Source organism: Triticum aestivum, chromosome 5D (assembly GCF_018294505.1).
Source record: "Triticum aestivum cultivar Chinese Spring chromosome 5D, IWGSC CS RefSeq v2.1, whole genome shotgun sequence".
In the NCBI taxonomy this organism is placed as follows: Eukaryota; Viridiplantae; Streptophyta; class Magnoliopsida; order Poales; family Poaceae; genus Triticum; species Triticum aestivum.
The window spans coordinates 284,279,612-284,288,953 of record NC_057808.1 but is presented as its reverse complement, the minus strand read 5'-3'; the positions used below and the strand labels follow the sequence as shown (position 1 = coordinate 284,288,953).

At 47.8% G+C, this 9,342-nt stretch overlaps 1 pseudogene; it reads left to right on the top strand.

Annotated features, from left to right (window-relative positions):
- The first annotated feature begins 4,508 nt into the window (after positions 1–4,508).
- On the top strand, positions 4,509–6,415 carry LOC123124679 (cytochrome P450 76M5-like; annotated as a pseudogene).
- Positions 6,416–9,342: the final 2,927 nt, after the last annotated feature.

Genomic DNA, 9,342 nt, shown 5'->3' with positions numbered 1-9,342 from the left:
TTGTGCAGATTCCCGTAGCTAGGATTTACAAACTCCCAACCGCAAGAATTTTCTCCCTCAAATAGAAGATCAAACATACGATCTCTCTACCAGCTTGCACACATATGGTGTTACTAATCCAGCAGTGCTTCACCAGCTAGAATTAATCGCCGCCAAAGACTAGGCAACCTTGCAGCGCTACAAAACTATTTCGTGCAGTAGCTAGATAGATAGATAGAGAGAGGGGGGGGGGGAGGGGGAGAGAGAAGACATACTATTTCATGCCATTTGGTAAGAGAAAAAAATGCTTAACCTGAGTTGTGAATGGAGAGCTCCCCCCTCCTCTATTTACACGGGAAGAAAGGGGGTGGGGCAGGCATGAGGGTGGCTGCCCAAAGGGGGGCCTCTCACCAACATCAATGCACAAAAAAGGGGGAGCTTTCCCACAAGGCCCCCTCACTCCTATGCGGCCCACCTTGGGGGGACAACCCCAAAGGGCCACCCTCCACTCAACACTTGGCACACATGGGTGGGGGCTGCCCCCCATAGCACCCAACATTTTCCACCAAAAAGGGGGCTGCCTCACTAAGGGAGCGCCCCACCCAACATGATCCCAGAAAAAAGGGGGATGTTGTCCCCCATGTGAGGGCAGCCCCATGGGGTTGTGAAAATTCTAGGAGGTCTTGAAACCTTTCCGGTACTCTCCAAAAAAATTGGTACATACTTTGAAACCTTTTCTACTTGATGGTTTACTAGAAACATTTTCGATTTCAACGAAACTCTTCCGATTTTCTTTCCGAAATATTTCCAGTGTCTCTAAAACTTTTTCAGTGACTTTCTCTCAGGCTCCTAACCAGTACTCAGTAGATAGATGACCCCCCTGTAGGTTCAGCGAAATATAAGTGAAAGGGCATGGATGTCGCCTAGAGGGGGGAGGGGTGGATGAATATGCGCTTTAAAACAAATATAGTTTAGGCTTGAACAAATGCGGAATAAAATTGCGTTTAATTTGTCGAGCACAAATGTAAATATACTAGGCTCAACTATGTGCACCAACAACTTATGCTAAGCAATATAAACAACTATGTGATAGCAAGATATATAACATGAAACACTATAGCTATCACAAAGTAAGTGCATAAATAAAGGGCTTGGGTAAGAATAACTGAGCGACGCAGAAAAGATGATGTATCCCGAAGTTCGCACCCTTGCAAATGCTATTATTCGTTAGAGAGGCGTGGAGGCACAAAGCTCCCCAAAAATGCCACTAGGGCCATCATATTCTCCTCACGCCCTTGCACAATGCAAGGTGCCGTGATTACACTAAGGGACCCTTGAGGGAGGTCACTGAACCTGTACAATTGGCAACCCTTGGGGGTGGTCACCGAACCCGTACAAATTGCTCGGGGCAATCTCGACAACCAAATTGAAGACCCCTAAGCGTGCCCAAAGCTTTACACCACAATGATTGAGCTCCGCGACACCACCAACCATCTAGGGCACCCAAGCACCCAAGAGGCATAAGCTCTAGGGTGCCCAAACACCCCAAGAGTAATAAGCTTATTAATTTTCACTTCCACATATCACCATGGAGAACTCATACCCATGCAACAAATGCAATGGCAAGAACACACGAAGTGCTCAAGTCCCGCACTCTCAAATCCTAGCAAAGCAAGGAAAGCTATGGAGGAATATGATAGGAAGATCAAGGAGAACACAAAAGAACTCCAAGGTCTAGATCCAAAGGGTTCCCCTCACTCAGAGGAGAGATGGATTGGTGGAAATGTAGATTTATATCTCCTCTCTCTTTTCCCTAAAAAAGATGCAATAATCATGGGAGGAATAGAGAGAAAGCAAACTCGAAGAGGTCAACAATGGTAGGGGGGGGGGTGAAACTTGCTCAAAGTCGTTGGGGGCACTGGGGAAGAAGACCCCCTTAAATAGGTCCTCATGAATCTAACCGTCACGGTGTAGAAAAACACATGAGCACTACAACCAGACCAGGGTCCGGTACAACCGCCCAAGGCAGAAATACCAGCCTGCGGTGCTCCATGCGGTACAACCGCTGGTGCCGCCGGTAGTACCTCTTGTGGTACTACCGGACGGGTACCGCCGTGTACCGCCCTAGTACCTGAACAGAGTCAACCGTGTGCGCCATAGGGGCTGGTACATGGAACGAAATAACCGTTGTGTCTGGTTGGTGGCAAGTGAAACAAGTGAGGGCAGAGGAGGCACATGAGGAACTTGAGCCACCTAGTGGAGCTCCACAGCTAGGGGCGGGGAGGGATGACACGATGCCATCACAAAAACAGATCTAGAAGGGTTGTCATAGTTGCGAAACTTGTGATTCTTGTTGGGAGGGTTGTTCCTGTTGTAGTTGTTCGAGTAGTTAGAGTAGCCGTCTTAGCGTTGGTTTAGACAAAATCCATTGTTGCCATAGCCATAGGAAAAGCCAGCATCGGCCGGGTCGGGCAATGGGGGTTGGGGGCGGCAACCACCAAAAGGGGTACAAGAAGCATCAGTTGGATGGGCGAGGGAGCCCGCTGTCGCCGACTGCCAGAGATCTACAGGTACAGGATAGAATATGCCGGAGGAGGAGTGGCCGCCACCTCCTGCCACTCCATCGCCTGCGACTTCTCTGGATCCACAACACACACCACGAATTTGCATCATTTCTCTTCTTGGAACCAGGCAGGAGGAGAGCCCCAAGCCTCGCACTCACGAGCAGTACGCTCACGAGCCGCCTGCGTGCGCTCGAGCTTGGCACGAAGCTCGGCCTCCAGAGCACGAGAGTCAGTCCCCTCCCCACCTGAGGTGGGGTGGTGGTGCTTCCCATTCGAGTTCCTCTCTCTAGAGGAACCATGAGAGCCTTCCATGGAAACCACTGAGTGAAGGAACAAAACTGAGGAGGAGGAGGAGGAAGGAGGGGAACAAGATGGTGGATGGGGTGGCTAGATGTGCGAATGTCAGCGGGGGGAGCTGGAACTCTTAAGGGGGGTCGCGACAACCCTTTGGGAGCCAAATATAGCGTGTTGCATACTTGGCTATTATTTTAAAACTACTCGTACTGCATAATTGACTGTTACTAACAAAAGAGCTCGTGCATTGCAACCGGAAAAAAATTAAGTCCTCGAGCCATTTTTAGTTTTTATTGATTCTCCTTCTAACCGGCTATTTTATTTCAACTCTCAGTGGCCCCTCTTAAATTAGAGCCCATATATGTTACACACACCTCATCATGTTTATCATAATTCTTTTTTCCTTCGAAGGGGCTTGTTTCCTACCCGCACACGTATTAATTATGGAGATATGGTGTAAGCAAGATGAGACTATTGATTAATAAGCGACCTCTATCTTTATCACAATCAAAATCTAGTTGAACTGGTTGAACCGTCATCATAAACTGAAGGAGGTCGTAACAGTTTGATTCTCCATGATAGCATTGTTTTTTGTTTTGGCCCAGCATTGACCAGTCCGATGAAGCCCTAAAATAGCCCAGCAGGGCTGCTACGCAGTGCAGGCAAAAGGTCAAGGAGTACATGCCATCGACGGATTTACATGATCGATCTATGGCTTCTGAGGGCATCTCCAACGCAGACCCGCAAATACCTTCGGTAAATGTCCGTTTTTATTCCCGGACGTGGTCCGCGGACATGATGCGGGAGAAAGCCATTCAATGGTGTGGTATCCGGTTGGGAGGAGAGAAAGTAGGTGAGACCATGCATGTCGTGGGATATTATGGTATGGTGTTCGGTTGAGATGAGAGAGAGGAGAGGGCGACCATGCATGTGCAGAAAGAGAAGAGAGGAGGAGCACACAGAGTCTTTTGGTTGATCATGTGGATGTCCGATATCCGGTATAGTTTTTCTACATTTGTCTTTATTTTGTCGGAAAACGGACGTTCGGACCACTTCGCGGACTGATGCAGGCCAATTACAAAAGTGTTCGATCGAACATATATTGGAGGTTTGAGGGTCTCTCTTGAAGATGCCCTAAACTTTTTAATGCAGAAAACTCGCTTGACCATCAAAAGGGTACCATTCTTTATTTCTCTAACAACATTGGCTAGATTGGCTAGATGACTTTGGCTCTTGCATGCGGGCTCCTTTAACACGATCATTGTCCGAGTCCTTGTTCCGCAATTTCTTTTTTTAGGCTAACGTGCAACACAAACGAGCAATGAAAAAAAAGGACGACTACAAAACGCTGCGTGCAATGAAACGACCTTCGAAAAAATCAATGCGGGATTTTGTGACTTATGGGTGGATAATTACTATCAACTTCGGGTGCAACTAAATGACCTACGAAAAAACGAATGAGTATTTTTGTGACTTACGACTGACATGTTGGGTAATTACTATCTACTTTTTTTTTTTGCGTGGTTTACTATCTACTTCTGGATGGATGAAAAAATCGAAGAAACCCGCCGTATAGATTTTACTATCGCAGTTGCTCCATGTATATAAGTCGTACTGCGTTCAATCAATTACGCCAACAGCCCATCGCATCCTGAAGTGTAGCAAGCGAAAATGGAAGCTTCGTACATGCTATGGGCTTGTGTACGTTTCACTCGCCTCTTGTGTCCTCTACAGTCTTCCTTGTAGGCAGAAAGAGTTCGCGGCTGCCGCCGGGCCCGACGCCGATCCCTCTCCTCGGCAACATCTTTGACATCCAAGGCGATCTGCACCAGGCCCTTACCAGGCTCGCCCGGGTGCACGGCCCCATCATATCCATCAAGCTCGGCGCCACCACCGCCGTCGTGGCCTCGTCCGCCGCGTGCGCCCGCGACGTGCTGCAGAAGTACGACCACCTCCTGGCGGCGCGGTCCGTCGCCGACGCCGCGCGCACGCTGGGCAACCACGAGCGCTCCATCATATGGCTGCCGTCCAGCAGCCCGCTGTGGAAGCGCCTCCGCGCCGTGTGCACCAACCACCTGTTCTCGGCGCACGCCCTCGACGCGGCCCGCGCGGTGCGGGAGGAGAAGGTGAGGGGCCTGGTGGGCTGCATCCGCGGCCATGCCGGGGAGACCGTGGAGGTCGGCCGCGTCGTGCTCTCCGGGCTGTTCAACATCGTCTCGAGCGTGCTGTTTTCCGAGGAGGTGGGCGACCTGAGCTCAGACCGGGCGCAGGGTCTCGAGACGCTGACCAACGACCTCCTCATGGAGCTCATCAAGCCGAACATGTCGTACCTCTTTCCCGTGCTCTCTGTTCTTGACTTGCAGGGCCGCCGCCGCCGTACCGTCGAGCATCTGAGGAGGTTCTTTGACTTCTTTGACCCGATTATTGAGCGTCGTATGATGGCCGGAGGTGAAAGGCAGGGGGATTTCTTGGATGTGCTACTCCAGCTTCACTCGGTGGATCAGCTCAGCATTCAGACAATCAAGTCCTTTCTTTTGGTATGTTTGACTCTGAACTGAAGTGAGTACATGTTCATTCCAACTTGGGAAAGAAAATCTAATAAACTTTCACAACATTCTTGAAGATTTGAAAAGGTGAACCAAAACTTGAAACTGTTTCAGTTTAGCGTATAGTATATTATAAACTGATCTTTGAAGATCCGAGGAAATCTGACACAAATGAGAAATCCGAGCTAACCAGAAAAATGTCGCGTGTTTTGCAGGATCTGTTCATAGCAGGGACAGAGACAAACGCTCTCACTGTGGAGTGGACGATGGCCGAGCTACTTCGGCACCCGGCCGTCATGTCAAAGGTTCGCGCCAAGCTGCAGGAAGTGGTCGGTGCAGAGCAGTATCCCGACGAATCTAACATCAGCAGGCTGCCGTATCTCCAGGCCGTGCTGATGGAGAGCATGCGTCTACACCCGCCAAGCCCGCTCCTGATACCGCACCAGGCCATGGCTGAAGGCGCGGAGGTCGGGGGCTTCGTGGTGCCCAAGGGCGCCATGGTGATCGTCAACCTGTGGGCCATCATGCGTGACCCGGCGACGTGGACGCAGCCCGAGGAGTTCATGCCGGAGAGGTTCATCGGGGCGGACATGGACTTCCGGGGCAAGGACCGGTTCGAGTTCATGCCGTTCGGGGCGGGGAGAAGGGCCTGCCCTGGGATGCCCATGGCGACAAGGGTTGTGACCCTCATCCTCGCGTCCCTGCTGCACAGGTTTGAGTGGAGGCTGCCCGAGGGGATGCAGCCCTGCGACGTGGATGTTCGGGACCGGTATAGGATGTCTCTCAACATGGTCACGCCAATCAAGGCCGTGCCACTGCCATTGTTCTCGTGATGGATTGTTATCCTTGATTGTCCGTGTAGATGTAGCACGCGTGCACTGTTAGTTTACGTATGTGGTATCAGCAGTTTGTGTTGGAATGAACAAGGGAGACGTTCAGATCACAAGTGTAGTAGTAATGAATAGGTAAGTGATGATAATGAATAAATGTACAAGTGCTTTGTGTAAACTATCAAGCATTGAAGTTAAAGAACAGCTGTGGTGTCGTCGCTCTAAAGGAAGGAGCGGTGCTGGAAGCTTCATCGCCAGAAGAACAATTGTGGGCTTTCTTCTGGAATTGGAAGTTGAAGGAGGTACCGAAGGTACGCTTGTTGTGTTGGAGGGTTGTACTGGAAGTCATGTCCTGGTATTCAACGGTTATTTTCTTCACACAAATCCACTATTCAATGCTCAACTTTTCCGACTATGCTTTTGGATGGGAAGATATTGTTCAACCGTATTCGAGAGGGAGTGGTGGGTTCTGATGATTACTTCAAATGCAAGTACGATGTTATTGGTAAGGTTGGCTTCTTCTCTTATCAGAAATGCACTTGAGCTATCCGGCTGCTTGCATATGGAGTTCCCGGTGATCTAATTCATCAATATGTACGAATTAGTGAGTTCATATGCCTTGAGTCATTGTACATTTTTTGCAAAGCTGTGGTTAAGGCTTTTGGCGCGGAGTACTTTAGAGAACCAAATGAGGATACAACCCGGTTGTTATTGATCAATGCTTCGCGAGGCTTTCCGGGGATTCTTGAAAGCATAGATTTTATGCATTGTAAGTGGAAGAATTGTTCATTTGCTTGACAGGGGCAATATACGGGACATGTTGATGGTTGCACGGTCATACTTGAAGTTGTGGCATCACAAAATCTCTGGATTTGGCACTCTTTTTTCGGCATGGCAAATTCTTATAATGACATCAACGTGCTTTGGCAGTCTCCAGTATGCGGAATGCAATTTCCCAGAGGTCAACTATGAGACCAATAACGACCAATATGACAAGGAATACTAACTAGTTGATGGTATCTATCCTCAATGGTCTACGCTTGTGAAGATAATGTCCAAGCCTCAAGGAGATAAGTGGGCTAGGTTTATAAAGAACAAGAGAGTGTGATAGGAAGGATGTGGAACGTGTTTTTGGTGTGCTCCAATCTCTTCGGGCTAGTGTTCGACACCCTGCTAGAACATGGAGCGTTGACACTATGTGGGAGGTGTTGGCTACTTGTGTGATCATGCACAACATGATCGTAAATGATGAGCGTAATGTCAGCATCTATGACCAAGGGTGGGATCACCAAGGTGATCTGGTTGAGCCCGTGGGTGGAGCGGCAACGTTTGCACAGTTTATCCATTTTCATCATCAAATGTGTTATCGGATAAATCACATTTAACTTTAGTTGATTTGGTTGAGCATATGTGAACTCACATAGAAAATCAATAGTTCTATATTCTCATTTTTCTGCCAATTTATTTGCTGCAATTTTAAATTTATTTGATTGTAAACTATGTGATGATGTCTACTACACAACCTTCTTCTTGTAGACGTCGTTGGGCCTCCAAGTGCAGAGGTTTGTAGGACAGTAGCAAATTTCCCTCAAGTGGATGACCTAAGGTTTATCAATCCGTGGGAGGCGTAGGATGAAGATGGTCTCTCTCAAGCAACCCTGCAACCAAATAACAAAGAGTCTCTTGTGTTCCCAGCACACCCAATACAATGGTAAATTGTATAGGTGCACTAGTTCGGTGAAGAGATGGTGATACAAGTGCAATATGGATGGTAGATATAGGTTTTTGTAATCTGAAAATATAAAAACAGCAAGGTAACTAATGATAAGAGTGAGCGTAAACGATATTGCAATGCTTCGAAACAAGGCCTAGGGTTCATACTTTCACTAGTGCAAGTTCTCTCAACAATAATAACATAACTGGATCATATAACTATCCCTCAACATGCAACAAAGAGTCACTTCAAATTCACTAATAGCGGAGAACAAACGAAGAGATTATTGTAGGGTACGAAACCACCTCAAAGTTATCCTTTCTGATCGATCTATTCAAGAGTCCGTAGTAAAATAACACGAAGCTATTCTTTCCGTTCGATCTATCCTAGAGTTCATACTAGAATAACACCTTAAGACACAAATCAACCAAAACCTTAATGTCACCTAGATACTCCAATGTCACCTCAAGTATCCGTGGGTATGATTATACGGTATGCATCACACAATCTCAGATTCATCTATTCAAACCAACACAAAGTACTTGAAAGAGTGCCCCAAAGTTTCTACCGGAGAGTCAAGATGAAAACGTGTGCCAACCCCTATGCATAAGTTCACAAGGTCACTGAACCCGCAAGTTGATCACCAAAACATACATCAAGTAGATCACGTGAATATCCCATTGTCACCACAGATAAGCACATGCAAGACATACATCAAGTGTTCTCAAATCCTTAAAGACTCAATCCGATAAGATAACTTCAAAGGGAAAACTCAATCCATTACAAGAGATAGAGGGGGAGAAACATCATAAGATCCAACTATAATAGCAAAGCTCGCGATACATCAAGATCGTGTCGAATCAAGAACATGAGAGAGAGAGAGATCAAACACATAGCTACTGGTACATACCCTCAGCCCCGAGGGTGAACTACTCCCTCCTCGTCATGGAGAGCGCCGAGATGATGAAGATGGCCACCGGTGAGGGGTCCCCCCTCCGACAGGGTGCCGGAACAGGGTCCCGATTGGTTTTTGATGGATACAGAGGCTTGCGGCGGCAGAACTCCCGATCTAGGTTATTTTCTAGAGGTTTGGGGATTTATAGGAGAGGTTGGCGTCGAGAACAAGTCAGGGGGCCCCACGGAGAGTCCACGAGGCACAGGGGCATGCCCTCCACCCTCGTGGGGCCCACGGGACTGCCCTCCGGCAACTCTTCATTCCAATATTTTTTATATTTTCCAAAAAAATCTCCATTGATTTTCAGCGCATTCCGAGAACTTTTATTTCTGCACAAAAACAACACCATGGTAGTTCTGCTGAAAACAGCGTCAGTCCGGGTTAGTTCTAACCAAATCATACCAAAATCATGTAAAAATATTATAAACATGGAATGAATACATCAAAAATTATAGATACG